At 52.7% G+C, this 23867-nt stretch overlaps 1 pseudogene across 1 annotated transcript; it reads left to right on the top strand.

The window, feature by feature from the left end:
• The first annotated feature begins 7721 nt into the window (after positions 1–7721).
• LOC307063018 (mediator of RNA polymerase II transcription subunit 10-like) lies at positions 7722–20390 on the top strand (annotated as a pseudogene). Its single transcript has 4 exons — positions 7722–7745; positions 10820–10946; positions 11181–11380; positions 19954–20390. The product of its transcript is annotated as a mediator of RNA polymerase II transcription subunit 10-like (transcript).
• Positions 20391–23867: the final 3477 nt, after the last annotated feature.

Genomic DNA, 23867 nt, shown 5'->3' with positions numbered 1-23867 from the left:
GAAACCAGTGTCCAGCCGGGGAAGAGCTGCCCTGATCGAAGAACTCAACGTAGCTGCTTTTGGGGACTGGGGAGTTCAAGGGCTGCCTGGACTTCTGCGGTTAGGTTCCGTGGGCTGGGGAGGAGGGGAGGGACGCGGGGGCGCGGGGGCCCGGGTCAGCAGGGGTGGGCCTGGAGCGGAGCGCAACACGCATGGCCGGATGAGTCTCTAGGCTCGGTCTCTCATCCCCGAGCTTTAAAACAGTGAAAAACCAGAACAGACAACTTCAGCTCGTCCGGGATTTGAACCCGGAACCTCTACGCACCCGAAGCGAGAATCATACCCCTAGACCAACGAGCCTCCCTAACGAGCTATCTTTCAGTGCTTCCTTCACAACTATTCCCATGGCCCGGCGACTAGGGTTTATCCCGAAGTGGACTGGGAGGAGCACTGGAATCACAACGGGGAGGCCCAGGAAACCCAGGCCGGCAGGGGCAGAAAGAGGGGTCCGCTAAGCCCGGACAGGGCAGCGGGGATTGATTTCTGGACCACAGGGGATTGATTCTTGCCCCAGGGGAGTGAAGAGCAGAAATGTGGGGGCGGGGGAGGGGCGGGGACGAGAGGCTTGGGTGACCCGGAGAGCACCTTACTCTCCAGGGGAACCCGAGCCTCAGGCTGACAGCCGTGGGGCTGTGGATTGTGGCTGGGGAGCAGGCAGGAGGCAGGGGACCGGCATCAAGTAGGCCCTGGTCCTACGGTGGGGCCCCTGCCCTAGAATCTCTAGGGGAGGAGGAATAGGGGGGAAGGAGGGGAAGGTTCCGCTTATTGCGCCGGGCTCCGGGGTTACCAGCCTGCGGTGGGGAGAAGAGAGCTCCTATAGAGGATTCTGGCTCTCCCTGTTGATCCCCAAAGCGCCGCAGGGTGGGCGACGACCCCCTTGGGAGCCTCCTGCGGTTCGGGCAAATCCTTTCTGCGGGAAAAGTAAGGCAGAGTGTGGTAAACAGTGGCTGGCTCGTTTGAATAATTCAGTGGGTTTTAGGGTATAGGGGCTGTCCTTAGGGGTCTAATATCTGGCCCTGGGTGATTTGGGGCAGGGGAAATATTGGCCTGGTGTGTGAAAGTTAGATAAGGAGTTGGGTCAGGGTGTGGACTGGAAATTGGTTGGTTTGCAAACTGTTTGCTTTCTCTAGAATTAGCTGACCCTGGGGTTGGCAGTCTCTTCCTAGCCAGCAGGCCCCTCCATGAGGTCAAACAATAAAAAAAAAAAAAAAAAAAAAAAAAAAAAAAGACCATACAGGTGTCTTCACCCACTTCACCCTGTCTATCCTTCCTTTACCAAGCAAAGGTCCCATGCCTTCTCTGGAGCTCCACGATAGTCTGTAACCCTAGCTCAGGCAATGGTGGGTCGAGGTCCTGGAATTTGTCCAAGGGTCTTGTGATTGGTCTGGCTAGGATTCCGTGAATGCTTGCTTTACAGGAGAGAATCTGAACTCCCTCACCCCAGCTTGGCAAAAGCTGGGCCCAGCGTGGGGCTCGAACCCACAACCCTAAGATTAAGAGTTTCATGCTCTACCGACTGAGCTAGCCAGGCAAAGACAAGAGCAACCTTTGACGCCCTGTTCCTCAGGGTCCCAAAGGCAGGTCCAGCAAAAAATGGCAAAGGTGCAGCCACCCCCGGAGTCGGCCTTCTGGCAGCTGGACACAGTCCTTGCCTGGGACTCTGGACATCCAAACCCAGCACCACGCCCCCACCCTGCCCCCCATTCTCAGCCAGCTGTCAACAGACAGGGAATGTTTCACCTGGTGTTAAAGTGGAATTTTTGGCGTGGGGCCATTAGCCACAGCCCTGGGTTGGGGTCATTCAGGGTGGTCCTTGGGGGTTGAGGATGGGGGCAAGGAACAGCGTCTCTCGAGGATCAGGGGAGCCTAGGTTGACACTCCCTCTGCTTGCATAAACCCAAACCCTGACTCGGTACCGAGCCCCTGCCTATTTATGGCTCCAATTCTCTTAAAGTGACCCAAAGAATCAGCCCCCTCCCACTCCTCTGCGGATCTATGTGCAGGGCCACAGAGAGGCCCACGAAGTCCCAGAGGGGAGGGCTCGTTGGCCAGTTCTGTTTGCCTCGTTGTAGAGTCCTCGCCTCTGTGACTCCACAGAGCCACAGCCTGCCCAAGACCACCAATGTCTTGGGAATATAATGGAAAAATCCGAACCTGGTCCTGGGTCCCACCCACAATGGTTCATCTGTCCAGAAGGTCCCTGGGGCAGGGGCACATCGTTTACCATTCCTGCTCAGCTAGGAAAACCGATCCTGGGTGGGATTCTGTTCCTGACCTCCCTCTACTTCCCCACAAAGTCCCAGACTCTAGAAAAGCTGCCGCTACTGAAAAGTCAGAAGAGCTAGACTGAATGAGGAGCCTCTTACCCCCTCCCAGCCCCCCACAGTACCAAGGATGACAGCCCAGCCTTAACAAAGTAACCAGAACACCCTCATCCCAGCCTCGGGGGTCTGTAGGAGGAGCTAAGTTATGCCGATGTCCAAAGCTGGAGCTTCATTTGCCCCAAACCCGGGCAACAGAAACCTTCTCCAAGACCCAACACGCAGTCCCTGCTCCGGGTGGAGCTGGGGCTCACAATCTCTGGCTTAAAAGACCTGCGAGACCCCATTAGGCCATGGGCCTTCCCCCCACAACAAGGCTGTGTGGTTCCCCTCCTTCCACCCTCTGACCCTGCAGCAGCCCCTCTTCCATCGTGCACTCCAGTCAACCCCACCCACTCTGCCCTTCCCCCATCTCCCCCTCCTCACTCTGCCCCTGTGTCAGGACTTGAACCAGCCTCCCTGCCCCAGCCCGTGACCCCTCCCTTCCAGGTGTGTGCCTCTCCGTGCTCAGAGATCACGGCCTCTCCAGGTCCCCACAAATCTTGTCCCTGCAGAGTTCTCAGCGCGGGGCCTGGCTAAGGATCCGGCGCAGGGGGTTTGTGGGATGAATGCAGAATGGAGCCAGAATGCTCGGTGGAGAGGAGGGTCACCGAGGTCGCAGGAGCAAGAGGGACACGCGAGGGTAGTATCTCAGGTGTGAGAAAGCCCATCGGAATCTAGGCATGAGCTCTTCTGAATATTTTAGTGCTGGCGCTGGGATGCACAGGGAAGAGCGGACTGGGGACCCTCTGCAGAGCTCTGGAGAGGACAGAGCCTCCGGGGCTGGGAGAGGTGGGGGCTGTGGACAAGGCCACCAGCTCAGGGACGGAGGCTCTTACGGGAGGGCCCCGGGAAAGGCCCAGGCCACACTAACTGGTCCTCTGGGGTGACCGGTGCGCCTGGTCCTTAAGCCTCACAAGACGCACATTTCTCTGAATCCCAATTCGCTTCCAATGGAGGAGAGCGACAGCTGCGTCGCACGTGGGCTCGTCGGGACAGAGGAATCCAGGCACCGTGACTCTAGCTCTGTCCCGAGCCTTGGGCTGTAGAGAGAAGAAAGGACCCTCAAGTTTCCCTGCTGTGGAGGCGTCAGTCTTCTGGGCGTGGAGACGCCAGCCGAGCCCAGGACTAGGAGAGGCACAAGGGAGTCCCGGATCCGCAGAGCGTCAGCCTCCGAGACCTGGTGTTCACAGGGGTGGTGACAATGCTCTATCCTCTTCTCGAGGGCCGAGAGCTAAACTTATCCGAGCTCAATGTGGGGGCCGCTCGGAATGGGGAAAACGGGGACCTGAGGCTGCACAGGGAAATGATGTGAAGATAAGCTGGAATAGGCAGTCAGGAGTTCAGGTTTACTGTGGCTCGTTGGTCTAGGGGTATGATTCTCGCTTAGGGTGCGAGAGGTCCTGGGTTCAAATCCCGGACGAACCCGCTCTCTTTTCTTTTTATCCCAAGAACTCCCAGGGTACCCAGCCCAGGGACTCCTGCGGGAACAAAATATGGCTCTGAGGGCCCATCGACCTCCACCGCCCACATTCAGCCCGCCAGCCTGATCGGAAGGGCCAGAAGCCCTGAATCTGAGTCCTGAATTTGGGCTCCATATTAGTTTAGGGAGTGGGAGGTAAGGAGAGAGATCTCCACACACAGCCGGAGGCCACAGCCTCAGCTTGGGACACCTCGCCCTCCGCCCATCCCTCTGAGGCTCAACACTCCCAGGTGGTTTTCCCCTCTGGCCGCCAGAGGGAGCGCCGAGCCGACGCTGCTGGGCTGGGAATCGGGGAACTTCCACCCGGGCCCCAGCCCGGGAAAGCCCCCAACTGTGTTGCGGGTGAGCTAGGCTCTGGCCGCCGGGCTGCGCTGCTTCTGTTGTTAATGACCAGTGGAGGATCGGGGAGCCTCCAGAGACCCCCCCCCCAACGGGGCGAAATGGGAGAGTTGGGCGGCTGGGTAGGACTGCCCTGAGCGTGCACCTCACGAAGGGGACCCCTTAACTTCGGCCGCAGTTTCTTCTCACTTCCCCTTTCCCTTCCTGGGATCTGAACAGAAACCTCAGAGCCACCTCAGCCGGTGGCCCAGAACCTAGTAACAACACCCTCGTGCTGCATTAATCCAGCCTCTAATGATGGACATCCATGTTGCCCCAACCTTCTCTTTGTCCACAAGGGGAGCAGTAAGAGGCACCCCTCCTCCCCCCAGACAGGGGGTATCAGCCGAGGCCTAGTGGAGAGCACGAACACCTACTCCAGCCCAGCAGTAAGGAGGTCCCACCCTGTGTGAATTGCCCCCACCAGACAGCAACAGGGCAGCCCCCTCTTTACCTACCAGAGGGGCATCTAGTCAGAGAAGTCTGCAAACCAGATTTAAATGAGATCTCATAAATGACTCTCATAAATGAGAGTCTCATAACGTAATACCGAAAATGTCCAAGATGCAATTGAAAATCACTGGTCAAACTAAGAACCAGGACAATTTCAACTTGAAGGAGAAATGACAAGAGACACCGACTCAAATGTTGGAACCATCTGTCAAGGAGGGTAAAGGTGGGTGAAGCAGCTGTGGTAAAAATGCTTCAAGTAGCAATTACAAGCTACTTGAAACAAATTTAAAAAGTGAAAGTCTCAAATAAATGGAAGATATAAAGAATAGCCAAATGGAAAACTTAGAACTGAAAAATACAATAACCAAAATAAAAAGCTTAATTGATGGGCAACAGCAGAATGAACAAGACAGAAGAATCAGTAAACTTGAAGACAGAACAATAGAAGTTGCCCAGTCTGAAGAACAGAGAAAATAAACTTAAAAAATAAAATAAACCAAATAACAGAGCCTCAAGGATCTGTGGGGCTTTAACAAAATATATAATATTGGAGTCACTGAAGACCCAAGAGAGGAGAAAAATGGGGCTAAATAGTTTTAGAAGAAATAGTAGCTGAAAATTTCCAGTGGATTTTTTAAAAAAATAAACTTTAGGAGAGGGTGTACTCGCACCTCTCCATTCTTTGATCAAAGAATAAAGTTTTCAAAATAATCCTTATTGTTAGAGTTCTCAAAAAACAATAACAAAATCGAGCAGAATTACATAACCCCCTGCCCCCAAACACCACAGCTTTCTCCATTCCCATGTTGTTGTTGTTTTTCTCAGTATCACAACTGTTTATTTCGTGCTGGTGCTACCTATCAGCTGCAGTGGCTGTAGCTTGGCTGTGGCTGTGGGTTCATTCCAGGGTCCAGGGTGAAAAAGCAGCCCTAATTGTGCACATGCTGTTCTCACACGGTGGGCAGGAAGGGGAGGGGTGACCCTCACAACAGCTTTTACAGTTTCTTCCTGAAAGTCAGCTCTGGTTACTTTACAGATGCCTTTGAAGTCACATGGCCAAGTTCAACATCAAGGAAGAAAGCCAATAATTGGGGAAAATAGAATCTACCACCCTTCCAGAACCCACAGCCAAATCAAGCAACGGTCCATCAGGAAAACGTAAGCGACCATAGGTGTCTGGGGTCACGGGAAATCAGGGACTTGCACCGAATGAGGTGGGGGAGGAAAGTCAGGGAAACTGTTGCCACGACCTCAGCCCAAGCACCGAGGTGGACGGTCTGGAGCTCGAGGGAGTCCACTGCCGTCCCCAGCCCTGGAGAGCCCTCGCCCGTCTCTCGTCTGCAGCAGGGAAGCAGTTGCTTCACGAAGGCTCCCTGGAGAGCAGCCCTGAAGGCCACACTTCTGGCTGCCTCCGGATTTCTCCTCGGCAAACTCGAACTTCCAGAGGAATTTCTGGGAAATGCGGCTCCCATCTTGTTACGGGCCGAACGCTGGTGTCCGCCCCAAACCCCTAGGTTGAGGTCTGACCCCACCGTGACGGTACGTGGGGACATGCCTGCGGGGCTATGAGGCCCAGAGGGCGGGACCCCCCGACGGGAAGGCGGCGGACGCGGTCTCACCTGGAACCGCCCGTAAGACGACAGCGGGCAACCTGACTGAGCGCTTCCCGGCGCCTGGGGGCGCGGCCTCAAGGTCCCCACCGTCGGGGAGTAGGCGGCGGGCGGGCCCCGAGGCCGCAGCCCCGCGCCTTAGGAGCAGGGACCACCGGCCGCTCCGCGCTCCCGCCGCCCGCGCCCATGACGGCGGCGCGCGCGGGACACGGCCCATTCCCGTGTGTTTTTGAAATCTATCTCCCTCTCCTTTTTTTCTGACGTATTTTAAAGCACATATAGCATTGCTTCACCCGTAAAAGCTTTTTGCCTTTTTTCCCACCAAATATCTCTACAAATAAAGTCCTTTGTTCTAAAATACTCGCAATGCCATGTGCACATCCAACAACATTAACGGTGATGCTGCAGTGTTCTCTCGTGCTCAGTGCGCATGCGGGTTCCCGCTGCCTCCTAACCTCCACTCCGCATTTGGCTGGCTGGATTCAGGATGCAGGCCAGGTCCACACATCGAGGTTGGTGGAGTCTGAAATCTCACTGAGTCCTCAGCAGATTCTCCGAGGCTCCCTGTCTCCAGAATTTGGGGTAGGGAAGGAGCAGACAACCCCTAGATCCCACTCCCAGTCCATCATGTATCTGAAGTTCCTTTCTGCTCTGGAGAGCCAAGCCGGGAGGGGGCTGGGGCAGGGGTTGCCCCAGCCCCGACCTTCCCGGGTCTCACTCCTGGCATGGAAGGATCCGCTTGCTCCCTCTAGTGACGTCTCATTTCTGACCCTGAATCCCGGGAGATTGGATCCTAAAGCAGAGGGCGTGAGCAGGGTAGGTGTCGCGGCAGGCGCCACAGGGTCTCCAATCCCCTCCAGCAATCCACCGCCAGGTCGCTGGTTCCAGCAACTCAAGATCGTCCAAAGGACAGACCAAGAAATGTTGGGGCAAAATAAGTTTTTAAATAAAAATAAATTTCTTTTAGATAATTCAAAGGAAGTATGGATGGAGTTATGCGAACAAGTGGAATCCAGTTAAGTCTAACAATTATTTTGGGTTCACGGGCTTGTTTGCGCATATACGGTGGTGGGTCCCTTATCATTTCCCCATTTCGGGCCGCGTGTCCGCGCGGGATCATCTCGGGCTGGCCCGCCCCGAGTTCTATCCGTGCCTCAGGGCTCCCGGGGGCGGCAGAGCCGCTGTCTGCCCTTCCGTCCGTTGGTCAGTGTGGAGCCTTACCCCTCCCCCCACCCAGCGGCTCTCCGGCTGGGGACACGGCGAATTCCAGGAATTCTCAACACGCAGGTCGCCCGAGGGTGCTCCACGTCCCCGCTGACCCCGGGGCCTACCCAGCCCAGTCATTTTGGGTTATCCACAGCCAGTCAACTTTCCAAACGTGGCCGCAGTCTACCAAGCATGGGTGCCCGGCTAGCTTCGTCGGTAAAGCGTGAGACACTTAATCTCAGCGTCCTTGGTTTGAGACCCACGTTGGGCGTTCTTTTGACAGAACCTCTAAGCAATTCCTGGCATTCGGCTTAGGTACAAAACGCACCAAAGGCTAGTCCGACGAACCGGGTCCAGACGCTGCCACATCCTCAGCCTGTCACTTCGCAGTGAGTCACCCCGCCCAAGCTCTCACAGGCCTGGTGTCTCCTCCTTATAGTGGGTCCGCGAACCCACTTGATTCCTCAACTTCTTTAACCAAAGGAAACTTAGAAATGGGTCCATCAAAGATTTGAACCTGGTTACCAGAGAAAAGCCACCCACCAGTTTCTCCTTTGGTTTATTTAGTCGACGGAGCGAGCTGCTACTATTATCTCTGCATCTGCAGGACAGCGTGGTGTAAAAAGCTCAACTTATACTAGGATGTTCCTTTGGGAGTGAGGGGTGTACCCGATTCCAAGTCACAATCGTCTCTCAAACAGAGTGACCCTACAGGGCAGAGGAGCCCATACCACTGTGAGGAAGGACGAGGGTGAAAACCAGGGTGGGCATGTCCACATCTGCTGAATGCCACAGCGGTGTTTCCCCGGGACACAATCCCAACTACTCTTTAAAAGGTGGGCTCGTCCGGGATTTGAACCCGGGACCTCTTGCACCCTAAGCGAGAATCATACCACTAGACCAACGAGCCACCTTGCCATGGTTTTTTGCTCTCCTCTTAAGTTCAGTATGGCTCTGTCCTCGCTGGCCTAGACTGTCTCGGTTTTCTCATCCATGGATCGTTTCCCTTTTCCCCACGAATGTCAGGGAAGGATTTGATTCCATGGACAGGAGGGGGATGGGAAGGCTCAGCACTGCCACACTCTGAGACTCCCAAGTCGGCAAGTCCTGATGCGGGTTTTGGAAGGTCCCGCTCCTCTGCTCTCCTCTCCGCCCGTGGAAAACCGAGACGATCAGCTCAGGAGAACGTCCCCAGGTCCCTCTTCCGTCACCGGGCTAAGGGCTGGGCAGCGGAGTGAAGCTGAGAGCCGGGTTTGGCCCGCCGCCCCCGGCGTGGCGGGCTCCCCGGACGCCCCCGGGACCGCCACCCCACCCCCACGCCACTCACTGGGAAGACCCGCCGCGGGGTCCCGAGTCTCACACCCCGTCCAGCCCAGAGAACTGCCTCCCAGAGCCCCAGACTCGCGTCCCAGTGCAGACAGCAGCTGGGAAGGGGCCCCGGCGAGGGGGTTTAGGTAGGGAGCAAAAGGATGAAGGAGGAAGTTGAGGAAACCCAGGGAGCCCTCAGGGGACACTCTCCACCCCGCGTTGCCGTTGCCACTGCTGTGACCTGGGTCACGGCCCCTCCCTGTCCGCTGAGCACACCCAGACACCAGACTTCAGTGTCCAGGCCCGATCTGGCCACTTGAGTCCAACTGGGATCTGGGTCCACCACCCCCTGGGCCTGCACATGATCCATCCTCACAGGCCCCGACCCCACACCAGCTCTGCCAGGGATTCCGTTTCTGCCGTAAAATGACCAGAAAAAGCAAACTGGGCTCCTCGGGGATTTGAAGCCAAAGTGAGGGTAAGAACTCCTCCACAGGGACCTTCCTCTGCAGTTCGCACTTCCTGTTCACTGGACAAATGCCCAACTGGAGGCAGGCCCTAGACTGAGGGCATGGGTAGAGGGGAGCAGACGCCACCGGGTGCCAAAGGGGGTTAAGGCAGGCCTGAGGGCGGGACACCACTGACACAGAAGAGGACTTTGCAGAGGAACTAACCTGCTGGTGGAGGCAGTAGTGCTTTCCCTTCAAGGAAAGGGGAGTCTTAAAAGGCTCTGGCTATAGGAGAAGAAAGTGCTGGCCAGGGAGCCTGGTTACCCCGGTTGACCCCCACCAGGCCTCAGGGGTGGGAGAGGCCTCCCTGGACATCCAAGTGGGGCCCGGGGTTCTGTGCAGGAAACCCACTCACTCGGGGACTTGAGAGTCAGGAGGCATGAAAGGGGCACCCAGCATGCACGACCCTGGGCTTAACTGGAGAAACCCAAGCATTTAGGTCAGAGAAGAGGCCCACCAGCCCCCTGCCCCCTCTGCATGTTCTGGGAAAATCTGGCTCTTCGGTAGCTTGCCTGGCAGAGGCTCTGTGCCATAATCCCCTGGGCCTGGGATGAGGAAGCTCTTCCCAGATTGGGGGACCTGAAATTTCAACCAAAGCCTCAGTCCCCGCCCGTGTCACGCATGTCTTTTCTTTTCTGTATTCTTATTCTTTGATGTCTGGAGCCTTGCTGACTCTGGAGGGAATGCCCCTCCCAAGGTTGGCCAATTCTAGGAGATAGTAAACAATTCCTCTGCCAGCAGGCATTTCAGATACAAACCAACCAATCCAGAGTCCACAACCACCTGTTTTATCAGACTCTTACACTCTGGGCCACAACCCATCTGCCAGAATCACCTCAAGGCTGGGAAACAGACAACTAGGGACAGCACCTATGCCCCAGAGCCTGGTGAAATTATTCAAACTAACCCATTTAAACCTGTTTTCCCTGCCTCACCTGTTTCACCTTTCGTGAAACCACAATAAAGCCTCTTTTGCCCACATTTTCTTCTCATTCCTTTCGCCTCCTGACTGACTCTGGTGCTTCCCCTGTGCCCCCCTCCTCTTGGAAACTGTGAGTAACAAGCCATCTTCTCAATGGCTGGATCTGTTGGCCTCAGAGAATAATAATAAAATCTATGTAAACATTGCCGTTCTTCCAACTTGGAGAAGAGACCCGTGTCTAGAGCACCGCCCTCTGGACACCTGTGGAGACCCCAGGTCCTTCGCGGTCCCCATGATCAGTCTCCGATGCGGTTTCCTTCCTTCCCTTGGTCGTGGAAGGCCCTTTTGGCAGCCCCTCAAGTAGGAAAAAGACGTTGAAACGTGGGCTTGTCCGGAATTTGAATTTATGACCCAAAGCAAAAATACACGCCCAGACCAAGTTACATCGTCACCCCGGGTCCAGTGACCGTCTGGCACACAGACCTGGTCTCCCGCGAGCGGAGACAGAAGTGTTTGCCCCCCCCACCCCGCCTTCGGGCTCCTTCCCCCAGAGTCAGGCCTCCAGGCCAGTCCCGGAGCCCCGAGGACGAAGCCTCCGGCCTGGAAACACCCGCCCCAAGCGGAGCGATAGCCACTTGGCAGCACGGAACTGGGCGCAGCCCGATCGGATCGCGGCAGGCGGGGACCAAGATCCTCTCGCTCAGGACTCCGCAGAGCTCCGGAGCCTTAACCCGAAAACTGGGGATGTCTGAAAAAAAGAAAGTGGGGTTCATCCAGAAATTGAACCCGCGACTTTTCGCACCCATAAGCGAGAATCATACCCCTAGACCAGCGAGCCGGCGCCTAACTAGCTCCTGACGTCTGTCTTTGGAGGCCTGAGACCGCGGCTCCGCCCTCCGATCCTGGGCTGAGTTCTGGCAGCCGGGCCCCGCAGGGACTTGCGCCGGAGGAGGTTTCGGTTTCGATTCCAGATGCAGCGCTGCCGGAACCTCACGGAGAGGGGGGTCCCGCACACTAAGGCCCTAGAACCGCAGAGCCAGACTCCCCCAGGCCACGAGGGCCACCCACGAGGGACAGGCGACCAGGAGGAGGAGGGAGTCCCTGTGGCCCGGGTGAGTGTGAAAGTCTCCCAGGCCAGAAATTTCACCCAATATGGGACACAAATCCAGGACCTTGCGAATGAGACTCTGCCACCTCCCAACCGGCCAGCCTGGGAGAGCCTCGAGCATCTCGGGGTCCCTCTTGGCCTGAGGTCGGCCCCAGAAAACCCTCACAGTTCTGGAACCCTGATGTAGGGGTCAGAACTGGGGTTGGTGCTCGCTTCTTCCTGAACGGCGCTGCCCCGCTAGCAAGGAGTCCAGCATCCCCCTGGAAAGGAAGGCCTCCCTGGCTTGTCCCCGAGGCGAGGCCATGGAGCCTTCCTGATTTGCTTCAGGCTACTCGTCCAAAAGAGGGCTGAGAGTTTGATGATGAGAAATCGTCCCTTATTGGAACCCGACACCTCCCACACCCTAAGCGAGGGTCACACCGCGATCCTTACTAGTCTCTAGTGATACCCAACCTCGTGCCCTTGCCCCCGACTTTCCAGCTCCCTGGAGCTGCTGGGACTACACAGACCCATGGCCGGACAGCAGATAGGAACTTGTTGGGGCTCTCATCCTCTGCTGAAAGGACCCAAGAATTCAGCACTCCAGTGCCCGAGATGCAGTGTGCACAGGATCCAGGGTTTGTCCCTACCATTTTTAGGACAGTAAAGTTCTGAAGAAATCCAACTAGTTTATGAGGAGTATCATTTTTTTTTTAACTTTGCCTGGCTAGCTCAGCTGGTAGAGCATGAGACTCTTAATTTCAGGGTCGTGGGTTCGAGCCCCACGTTGGGCATAACTTTTGCCCTCAGGGCTTGGCTTCACAGGTAAGCAGGGATGATATTACAGAAGTGACCAGATCCATATAAACTAAGCTTCTTCCAAAGGAGGATCTGTTGCTGGTCCAGGGAGGCCGGCATGTGGCCACCAACCTCGAATCCCACCCGAGCAACTTGCTTTTGTCTAATTAATAGTTTATTATATACGTTTTGGAATTTAAAAGTTGAAACTTACTCCACGGTTCCAGATACAGCACACAGAGTGGGTCAGGAGCCCCTCTGAGAGGTTCCTTTTCTAAGAACATTCTTGAAATTCCCGCAATCGGGGCAAGCGCTTATCAGACCAAGAATTATCGCCCAAAGTAGGACTCGAACCCATTCAGTCTCAGTTCTACACGCGGAACGAGAGTGACAATAGGAGACTTGGAAATGGATTTTCAGCTAACTCTGGCCCTAAGCAGGGACCTACGTGATGCTCCATGTGTATCCGGGGGTGTTCCCCACCCAGGACCCTCGCCTCCCCCAACCCTGTGTGTCCCCATCTGCATTTGCTGCAGCTTTCCTCCCTCCTGAGACAGAGATGCGGCAGGGAAGGGAGCCCCTCATCTGGCCGTTAGTCCTGTCCCAGCCCCTCTCCCCTTTCTAAAGTAGAAAGAAAGTTGGAAATCGTGGGCTACTCCAAGTAGAGATTGGGTGTCCCTCTCCTCGAGAGGCAGCAGTGAGGGAAATGTGAGTTCCTTTCTTGGGGTGGGGTAGGGGAACCAGAAGGGTTAGCAACACCGGCCCTGAGGCTCTCATGATGTCGGGTCATCTGGGTATCCAGGTTTCCAAGGTGGGGGCCAGCGGGGGGCAGGAGAGGGCTTGGCAGTGGGGAGGTGCCTGCCAGGTTGTGTCCCTCTTGGTGCCTGGATTGGGGCACCCTACTCGTCCAAAAGAGAGAGAGACTATATTCCTCAGAGTTCTGTTGTAGTCTGTTTTTCTGGAGAACTCAGAGAGAGAGAGAGAGAGAGAGAGAGAGAGAGAGAGGAAGAGAGCGAGAGGAAGGGGAAAGTGAGGGAGAGATTGTGATTGATTGTAAAAATTGGCTCACACGATTGTGGGGATCCCAAAGTGAAATGTGCGGGGTGGGAATTCCATCAAGAGTCCATGTTGCAGACTGGAGTCAGAAGGCAGTCCAAGGCAAAATTCTTTCCTCTTGGGGGTAATCTTAGTCTTCTCTCTTAAGACCTTCAATTGATTGGGAGAAGCCCACCCACATTATGGGAAGATAATTTGATTTACTCAACTCTACTGATTTAAATGTTAGTCACATCTAAAAATACCTTCACAGCAACATCTAGACTGGTGTTTGACCAAACATCTGGGCACCATAGCCTGGCCAAATTCACACACAAAATTACTCATCACAGGGTCCTGTCAAAGTGCTGGGCTTCCTTCCAGACTTGTGGTTGCCAAGGGGGAGGAGGGTAGGGAAGGGATCGATTGGGAGTTTGAGGTTAGCCAATGCAAACTATTATATATAGACTGGATAAACAACAAGGCCCTACTGTGTAGCACAGGGAACTATATTCAATAGCCTGTGATAAACCATAATGGAAAAGAATTTTTAAAAGAATGTATATATATATATATATATATATATGTATAACTGAATTGCTTTGCTGTACAGCAGAAACTAACACAACATTGTAAATCAACTATACTTCAATTTTTTAAAAAGTGCTGGGCTTCCTTCTTAATAATAGGAGAGACAAGGTACAAAAGCTTACCTTCTACTTTGGATATGTCCCAGTAGGCACCAGACCAGAAAACAGTACCTCTCAAGCTTCTCAGAGATGCTGGTGTGTCTCCTCAACCATGCAAGTCTTATTGCCTCGGTGAATAGCATTTCCTGCAGGCACTGCCAAGATCCATAGTCAGCTGGTGGGTCTTGTTCCATTGCAGCATGCCGTAGAGCCATGCTAGCGCACCAGTATCTCTGTCCCTTCTGATTCCTTCCTTCACAGTTGGCCATGGCATTTCTGGCAATTCTACTTCATTTAATATAGGCCATTGCTTTTTCCATCCTTCCAAGAGCCATGCCAGCTGAGTATCACAACCAGTTTGAGGGACCATGCCAGGCTTTAAGTTCTGTGTCATGGAAGAGTATCCCATGTAATAATCTCTCCTCTTTCCAGCTTTTTATTCTCCTCACCCAGATCCAGGACCGTCAGGATCCACTCCGGGCAGACTCTCCAGGTCACTGCTGACACGTCATCCAGATCCTACAGAAGCAGTCCCAGTACTTTCCCAGTTGAGTCATGCTGGGATGTGACCCTAGTATGTGGTATGGTGGCCTGGAGGGGAAGTTGGAGCAGGTCTGAAGTGACCAAATGTTTTGTAAAATACCTGCCTCATTTGAGGTTCCTCCTAGTCTCCAGGCAAGGGGGTGGAGGCCTGGGCCCCCACAGCAGGCCCCGAGAGTTCAAGGCTCTCAATGCAGCTACCCAGATATATCCATTCCAAGTTTGATGGCCCCGAGCGTTCAAGGTTCTCAATGCAGCTACCCAGATATCCCCAATGCAAGTTTGAGGGTCCCATTTCTTCCCTATCAGCACCCTGACATTGGTCCAGGAAATTTGCTGAGACTGAGAATTCAAGTCTGCCTCAAGGCCTGCTCCTGAGCCTGGCCTTCAGCTTTATCGGCCCTTCAGCTGTAGGAGATGTAGGTTGCTTTCAATGCTGCCAGAGCAGCCTCTGATGTTCACACTGCTTTGAACTGGTGATTAGTCCACCGGAGCCTGTCATTCTCGGGTTTCAATGCATTAAAGACATTGAAACATTTTTGTTTCAATGCGTCAACACATAATTCCACAGTGGTTACAATGATCACATTTCCACTGTATCTCCAAAATGCCAGAGACATGGGGTGAGCTCCCCCCCATACAGCCATCCCAGTTCAACGGGGACAAAAGGCTTAATAATTGCATGGCTCCAGCATACCCGGGTCTCTCAGAAGTCTACCTACCACCAGTGATGTTCTCCTTGGTGCCAGGCAGCCAGAAGGTGATTCAACCTTGGAATCTTGTAACCGAGCAGGAACCTATGGGGCCTTCCAGGGACAGATACCCCCATGTCCTCCACCTGCTGCTCATCTGTAGAAAACTTTAGCCTCCTAGGCCTTCCCCAAGTTCCAAAGAATAAATTTAATCAAAGAAGTGAGAAAATGCAGAAAGAAAGGAAAACAGTCAAGCAAGACAGTGGTTTAGCCATTAAACAAAGTCAAGCACCTTTAGCTCCTTCTCAAGGGCTGTAGATAATATTCTGAGCTGTTTTGCAGAGCCTGAAACCCTCACCAGGTGGAAGAAGTTAACTGTAGATTGCCCAAAAGCACGTACGTAGACCCCAGACCGGTTGGAACCAGAAGGTTGATGATGTTGACTCCCGATTACCTCACCACCAACCAGTCAGAAGAATGTCCATGAGCTGATCACACACCCCACAACCCCCATCCCTCACCTTGTGTTTAAAAACCTTTCCCTGAAAGCCATCTGGGGAGTTCGAGCCTTTTGAGCGCTAGCTTACTGGACTCCTTGCGCAATAAACGCTGCACTTTCCTTCACCACCACCCGGTGTCAGTAGATTGGCTTTATTGCACAAAGCTGAGCAGATCCAAGTTTGGTTCGGTAACAGTCTCATTCTTAGAGCCTGTTTCCAACTATTTTAGGACAAGTTTCCAGGGATTTTTGTGTTATCAGTACATGAAGGGAACACTCTGAGGAGGCATCTGTAAGGAAGCGGGGGAAGCAGGATAGACCCGTGGGCCAGTATTTAAACTTTTATCCCTCAGCTTCAAACTCACCCTCTAGACCCCGCTTAGTGACACAGTAAGTCCTCTACACACGAACGAGTTCCATTCCGAGAGCACGTTCATAAGTCCAATTTGTTCCTAAGTCCAACAAAGTTAGCCTAGGTACCCAACTAATACAATCGGCTATATAGTACTGTACTGTAATAGGTTTATAATACCTTTCACACAAATAATACATAAAAAACACAAAATAAATAAAACATTTTTAATCTTACAGTACAGTATCTTGAAAAGTACAGTAGTACCAGCTACATCACCACTGTTTTTATGCTTGCTTCCGGACATCCTGGGCTTGAAATAAAGACACTGTACTACTGTCCTCTATACAGTACTGTACAGTAAAGTACACAAAAGCATAACCACTTGTATAGGATGCACGCATGTGACAATATACGCCAGACACGTGAACTAACTTACGTGATTAGACATGCGAACACACATTCGCATCTTTGAAAGTACGCAACTTGAAGGTTCGTATGTGGGGGACTGACTGTACTGCGCTTTGCCAGAGGATCTGTGTCATATTTTGCCGATAGGAGGCTCTCGAGAGGCTGAAAGGCTGGCGGAGGAAGAAGGGACTCTACATCCTGTTTGTTTCCCATTCCTACTGCCACCCACCCCACCCAGCCTCACTTTTTTTCCCTGCAATAGTAGTTCTTTCCAGAAATGGCAGCTGAATCCAGTTTGAAGTTTTCCCAGCACTCACAGAACCACCCTCATCATGGCTCATGAGAGACACCTGCGCAAGCTGACTGAGGTCCCCTCCTCAGGCGTCTGGGGACGCCAGTCCCAGGGGACCCTCCTCTGAGCTCAGCTGAGCTGCTCCTCTTTTCCAGAGATTGGTGTTTTTTTGTTTTCGTTTTTGTTTTTGCGTTACGCGGGCCTCTCACCGTTGTGGCCTCTCCCGTTGCGGAGCACAGGCTCCGGATGCGCAGGCTCGGCGGCCACGGCTCACGGGCCTAGCCGCTCCGCGGCATGTGGAACAATGCTTTTTACATAGTTACCAGTTTTCATTAGTCTTACAATAACAAATAGGTTTTCTTACCCTCCCCCAGCTTTACTGAGGTATAATTGACAAATAAAAATCATATATAGGGCCTCCCTGGTGGCGCAGTGGTTGAGAGTCCGCCTGCCGATGCAGGGGATACGGGTTCGTGCCCCGGTCTGGGAGGATCCCGTATGCCGCGGAGCGGCTGGGCCCGTGAGCCATGGCCGCTGAGCCTGCGCATCCGGAGCCTGTGCTCCGCAACGGGAGAGGCCACAACAGTGAGAGGCCCGCGTACCGCAAAAAAAAAAAAAAAAAAAAAAAATCATATATATTGAAGGTGTATAACGTGAGGATTTGATATATCTATACCTTGTGAAATGATTACCACAATCAAGCTAATTAACACATCCATCACTTCACAAAGTTACCTTCTGTGTGTGCGTGTGTGTGTTTTGAGAATACTTAAGATCTACTCTTAGCAATTTGAAGTTAACAATACGGTATTATTAACTATAATCACCATGCTGTACATTAGATCCCCACAACTTATTCGTCTTATAATTAAAAGCTTGTATCGGGCTTCCCTGGGGGCACAGTGGTTGAGAGTCTGCCTGCCGATAGAGGGGACACGGGTTCGTGCCCCGGTCCAGGAAGATCCCACATGACGCGGAGAGTCTGGGCCTGTGAGCCATGGCCGCTGGGCCTGCGCGTCCGGAGCCTGTGCTCCGCAGTGGGAGAGGCTGCAACAGTGAGAGGCCCGCGTACCACACACACAAAAAAGCTTGTATCCTTGTACCAACCTCTCCCCATTACCCCCGCGCCCCAACGGATGGGTTTTTTGACTGCTGCGTGGACCCTGGCTTGGTAATGAATTTGGGCTTGAGCTCCTTGCCAATGGGAAATGGGATACTGGTGACTCGTGGCATGCAAGGGCATCGTTATCAAGCCACCTATCACCTGGTTGATTATGATGAAGTGCCGACTGAAGCAAGTGCCCTGGGGGACCACTTGGCTGCTGCACCTGACTCTTATGGCAGTAAAGGTGACTACAAGGACTGTGGCATGGAAAGGATTCTCCTGGGTGCATCTGTTTGCTTAAAGAAAGAAAATGACAAGATCAGGCCTTTAAATTTTCAACCTAAGTCATGTTCAGAGATCCAGGGACGTTTTCTGGCAGCCATAAAATAATCGTATAGCTGCAGGGCTGAAAATCAAACACATAATCGAATGAAGTATGTTGCGGAATGACAATGTAAGTTGAGTTCATAGCCTTGGGAGATCTTTCATGTGGAAGAAACGGCATTGATTATGAAGGAGTGGAGCAGAAGCCTGGGGACATCTAGGTAGGCTCAGACCTAGTTGAGAATCTTGAACCCCTGAGTCATTTGGAGCCTCCCTTGCCAGTGAAAGCAGCCTGTCCTCTGATATCTGAGAAGAGTAGCCTTCCTGTGTTTGAATATCCTATAATAATCTCACCTGGAGCATGACAGGTGAGACAGGGGATGACAGTTCTCCTCAAAGCCCACACCAGCCAGCCTTGTTGCCCCCTAACACTGGTTGCCCTGTAACTACAATCAGATCAGCACGCTGTAGGAGAAGGACAAAGGCTGGCCTGGGAGGAAATCATTCATATGCCAAAAGAATTGCAAATTTTGCTCATTTATGCCAGCAGAGAACTAGGGAATGTGTGTGGGAATGGACCCAAGGATGTTAGAATAAGGAGGACGGGATATGATTTTTGCAACTGGTGACATTATTTCTCTGGGTGCACTTCCCAGCAAGCCTGTATCTAATGTGTTATCTTGTGCAGCTGAACGTGGCTCTGCCAGTTTTCTTAGTTGGTTGGCTAAGCATGGAACTCAATGGTGGCCTATGTTTAAGGAGATTAAGATTCAAGAATGTTCCTGGCATCATGTAGAGAAAGGAATCCAAAGACTCTGTGAGACAGAAATGCTGGAATGGGTCTATCATACATGAAAAGCACACCCACCACCCCACTGAGAGGGCCCCAGGGACATTCCCTTCAATAAGACATTGAGAAACGTTGGTGAGGGAAGCACCAGCAGCCTTGGATAGCTCTGTGGTCGCTGTTCTCTGCAGGCCACATATGATGGTGGGAGATGCTGCACTGAGATGAGGTCCCTGGTTTGAGTAGGGATGATGGGACCTCAGGTGCTTGGGAAAGCAGAAGTAAGGCCAGAGCTGGAGGCACAGAAGAGTCCCATCCATGGTTTTTAAAAGTAAAAGAGAACTATGTGTATATATGACAAAGCCTCAGCGGCCACCTCCTCCTTGGGCATGTGGTAAAGGAGGCTTCTGATTTTACTCCACCATGTCCTGCACTTTGGGAGATTTTTACCTTGAGGATGAAGGCATGGATTAAAAAAAGAGAAAACTTTATTATGGACGAAATCTGAAAACACGCACATCTTTATCAGAAAAGTAAGCCTTGCCCAACTTCGCTATAGGGTGGCATCTGGCTAAACCCCAGGGCCCCTTAATTTCCCACTATGGTAATTAGACAGCTGGCTTCATTTCATTTTTCCTTTGGCAGAAAGTTTAAAATGCTACCCCCCATACCCCGGGTGGGACTCGAACCCACAATCCCTGGCTTAGGAGGCCAATGCCTTATCCATTAGGCCACCGGGGCTGATGAGGAACAACTTACAACAGTCTTAAACCAGTCTTTCTGTCACCTCCCCGCGGTTCCTACACATTACGCACAGCCTCCCGGCTCCAGCTCGGCGGGTCCTTGATCCCCTTGACGTCCGTATTCGGCGGATGCATCCTCTTAGATCCCGCCGGTTCCCGAGCATGCTGAGGCTCGGGAGAGATCGCGCACGCGCGGATGGAGCTGAGGTACGATCCTCTCTTAGGATGTAGGAAGTCTGCGGATCAAGTCGCGGATGAGCCCTTTCCACCTCTTCTTAGGATAATCCGAGTCCTGGGATAATTAACATCAAGAAGGCGTTCGAGGGAGCAGGAGCGCGCCCGCGGCGGTGCGGACGGCCGGGCCGTGGCCGAGAAGTTCGATCACCTGGAGGAGCACCTGAAGAAGTTCGTGGAGAACATCCGGCAGCTCGGCATCATCGTCAGCGACTTCCAGCCCAGCAGCCAGGCCGGGCTCAACCAGAAGCTGAATTTTATTGTTACTGGCTTACAGGATATCGATAAGTGCAGACAGCAACTTCACGATATTACTGTCCCTTTAGAAGTTTTTGAATACATAGATCAAGGTCGAAATCCCCACTCTATGCCAAAGAGTGCCTGGAGAGGGCTCTGGCTAAAAATGAACAAGTTAAAGGCAAGATTGACACAATGAAGAAATTTAAAAGCCTGTTGATTCAACTCTCTAAAGTATTTCCTGAGGACATGGCTAAGTACCGGAGCATCCGGGGGGAAGACCATCCTCCCTCCTAACTCCCTCCTCCGTCTGTCTGAAGATCCTCCTAGCCCTGCACGAGTGGCCGTGACCTTCAGGGAGCCTTGACTGAGCGGCACCGATGCTGTTTCCTGGGCCCATCCTCCCGCCACCTTGTCCTCGTCGTTGGCCTCTGGGGACGGCAGGGCCTGGAGGGCGTGCGGGGCTGTGCCGCCAGCTATCCCCTCTCCCTGACGTGCTCTGTTTGGTCCTCTAGCTCTCGGGGGACTGGTGATCACACACCTTTGAGTGCGATGTGTATGATTCTCCATGGCCAAATAGTCTTGGAAATATTAAATATGATAGGTAAAGTAAAAGTTTAAAACAATTCTACCTAATAGTTTTCTTTTAATATACTCTTTCTGTTCTTTTTCTTTCTTTCTTTCTTTTATGGTGTCAAAGAAAGCTAAACAAAAAAACAAAAGGAAAACTTGGTTTAATATAAGTACTTTAAATTCGTTTTGTATTTTATATTTTTAAGTATAGTGCATAAAGAATGTGTTCAATGGAACTGTGTTTCCATAGATTTCAGTTAGTCTAATATAATAAAGTCTTTAAGTACTTAAAAAAAAAAAAAAAAGAAGGCGTTCGCTATGCAAAATGTGGGAGCGGAAGGGAGAGAGGGAACAGCCGGGCGCTTGGGAAAAGTGTCGGTCCCTATCTTCATCCTCCTCCCTACGTTGCCCCTTAGACCAAAAGTGTTTCCTGGTTCCAAGTCTGTGCAGTTTTTAGCAGAGCCCAATGGCCTTAGGTCTTTGTCCTAAGGATGCTCCGTAATGGCTCTGTATCTGCCCGGCCAGCTCAGTTGGTAGAGCATGAAACTGTAGTATCAGAGGACCCAGCGTTTACTTTCCCACCAGAAGATGGGTATTCTTTGCCATCTCTAAAGTATTTGTCTTACTGTGGCTACCAGAGGCAGGATGGAGGGAGGCGTGGGGGGAATTAGATGAAGGTAGTCAAAAGGTACAAACTTCCAGTTATAAGTAAGTATTAGAGGTGTAGTGTTCAACGTGATAAAGAGAATTAACATTGCTGTACGTTATAAGAAGAGTTAATTCTAAGAGTTAAGACAGTAAATCCTATGAGTTCTCATCACAGGTTGATGGATGGTCACTAAACCTGTGATAACCATTTCATGATGTATGTAAGTCGAATCATTATGCTGTACACCTTAAACTTATACAGTGCTGTATGTCAATTATATCTCAATAAAAGTAGGGGAAATAATAAAAATGTTTATCCTAATGAAGTTTCTCTTTTTATTTATGAGCCCTTAGTAAACCACTGAGACATCACAAAAACGATAAAGGAGATGGTGGCACTCCTCATGACCCCAAGGTCACCTGCGCCCACTGTAGGGGTACACGCTCAGCTGCCATTCCCCCAGCGTTTTCCCTGGTGGGAGGAGGTCCCATCACTTTGGTCATTCCGCTTAGCCAGAATCCCTTGGTAAGAACTCGGTTCCGCAGGTAGAGTCGTTTTTTCCAGGTAAAATGATGACTCAATCCTGGGCATATTCTTTACATTTAAATTTTTAAAAAAACATTCACACTAATCATTTAAGGGCATACTCTCACTGCAAGAAATCGAAGTAATCTATTAATTTCTTTTTACATTTTTTATTGTGGTAAAATATATGCGTAAGGTTAAATTTGCCATTTTAACTATTTTTAACTGTACAATTTACTGGCATCAGTTGCATTTACAATATTGTGCAAGCATCATTACTATCTATTTCCAAAACTTCTTCATCACAATAATCTATTATATTTTTAAATGGCCCTGTCCACTGATCCCTTGGGGGTGACCTACCCGTGCAAAAGTTCAACCCCTCATCTGTCGCAGCTCTCGTCGTCTGAACTATATTCATGCAGCCAGTCCCGTGTGGGCTCCCGGCACTCATGGCCGGTGGACTTCAGAGTCAGCATTCCGCCTGGATCTGAGCACTATAGGTCCTCACGGCGCCCTCGGGGTCTCCCAGGCGTCCCGAGCTACGCAGCTGCAGGTGCAGGGCTACGTCCGAGGGTCTGGAGGTCGAGTGGCGGACACAGCCCGAGGATCCTAGGCCCGCGTAGGGAGCAGTCTGGAGAGAGGGAAAATGTTTTTTTTTTTTCCGTACGCCGAGTAGAAAAATTAATCCCTGCAACGACCACGAAGGGACTCGAACCCTCAATCTTCTGATCCGGAATCAGACGCCTTATCCATTAGGCCACGCGGCCCTGCCCTTACTCGGTTTGCAGCTTTTCTCATAAAGCTTTCTCAGGCTCCTGTTCAGTATACCCTAATGCGCATGCTCACACTGGCGAGGAGCCCCGCCCCTCGGGCTCGGTGTGAGCGGGGCTCCAAGCTGTGCGACTGAGCGCTACTGAGCACAGCCCAAGTGAGGGTTCGAGCCTGGGTGAGGCCGCCCAAGCCCCTCCTGTCCCGAGAGGCTCCTGATCTCTTCTCCCACGTGCCCCCGGCCCGCGGTGGGTCAGGAGTTGCCCTCTGCTCCCCCAGCCCCTTTGCTTCCCCTATCACAGCACCGCTAAACCTGCCATGCTCTGTTCCAGTCTTGTGGCCCCAGAATGGACTCTGACTGCTGTATAGGCAGAGGCCCTGTCCGTGGCCCCAGCGTGGTGTGCAGGTGGGGTGCGCGTGCTGGGAGGATGGTGTGGACCCCGCGCTGCCCTTTCCCAGGACATCCAGCTCAGCCTAGCCCATGTTGGGTTTCTTAGAGCCGGAGGCTGCCCTGGCGCCTCCCCTGCTCCCCCTCCTCACCCGGTGGGCCCAGCCTCTGAAGTGCCAGGCACTCCGCATACATTATCTCACTTAGTGTCACAGCTCCCTGCGTGCAGGCGCTATTCACGTGTACAGCGATCATCATGTTTATTCCATGGCGGCTGAGCCTCCCGTGCTATCGCGCCGTTTTTAGATGAGGAAACCGAGGAGCGGATGGGGTCAGGGGTGGCGTTGGTGTGTGGCCACCCACAGTCAGCACCCCCTTTGTAGCCGCGGGCTCAGTCAGGCCTGCAGGCAGAGCCAGCGCTTCAACGAGCTGCGGATCTCCAGACAGGCCTTGCGGCGCTCATCACAGTCGGGACCCAGCACGTCGACCCAGCACGTCTAGCTTGCACACCTGCCGATTGACCTGTGCCGACCACACCCAGCCTGTGCCCAGGACTGCCAGGTCCCCCAGCGCCCAGCCTGGCACCCAGTGTATTGTAAGGCCTAAAGTTTTAAGCTGCCTTCACATCTTTGGGTCTCACAGGCCCCGTTGGTTTCCCTGCTCTTGTCAGCTGTACCCCCCCACCCAGCAGGGAAGGCCCCACCATCTCGCTAGTTCCCCCACCAGCCAGACCAGCCACACTCTACCCCAGTTCTCATTCTGAGGGGCTTCAGTTCCCTGCCAACCTGTGAAATTATTCAAACTAGTACCCCACCCCGTTACTACAAAGTCTGCGTCTACAGCCCCTGCTGGTTCCCCGTGCTCCCCA

Source organism: Hyperoodon ampullatus (genome assembly GCF_949752795.1).
Source record: "Hyperoodon ampullatus genome assembly, chromosome: 14".
Taxonomy (NCBI): domain Eukaryota; kingdom Metazoa; phylum Chordata; class Mammalia; order Artiodactyla; family Ziphiidae; genus Hyperoodon; species Hyperoodon ampullatus.
Note: the sequence above shows the minus strand (reverse complement) of the source record. Positions and strands in the feature narration are given on the sequence as shown.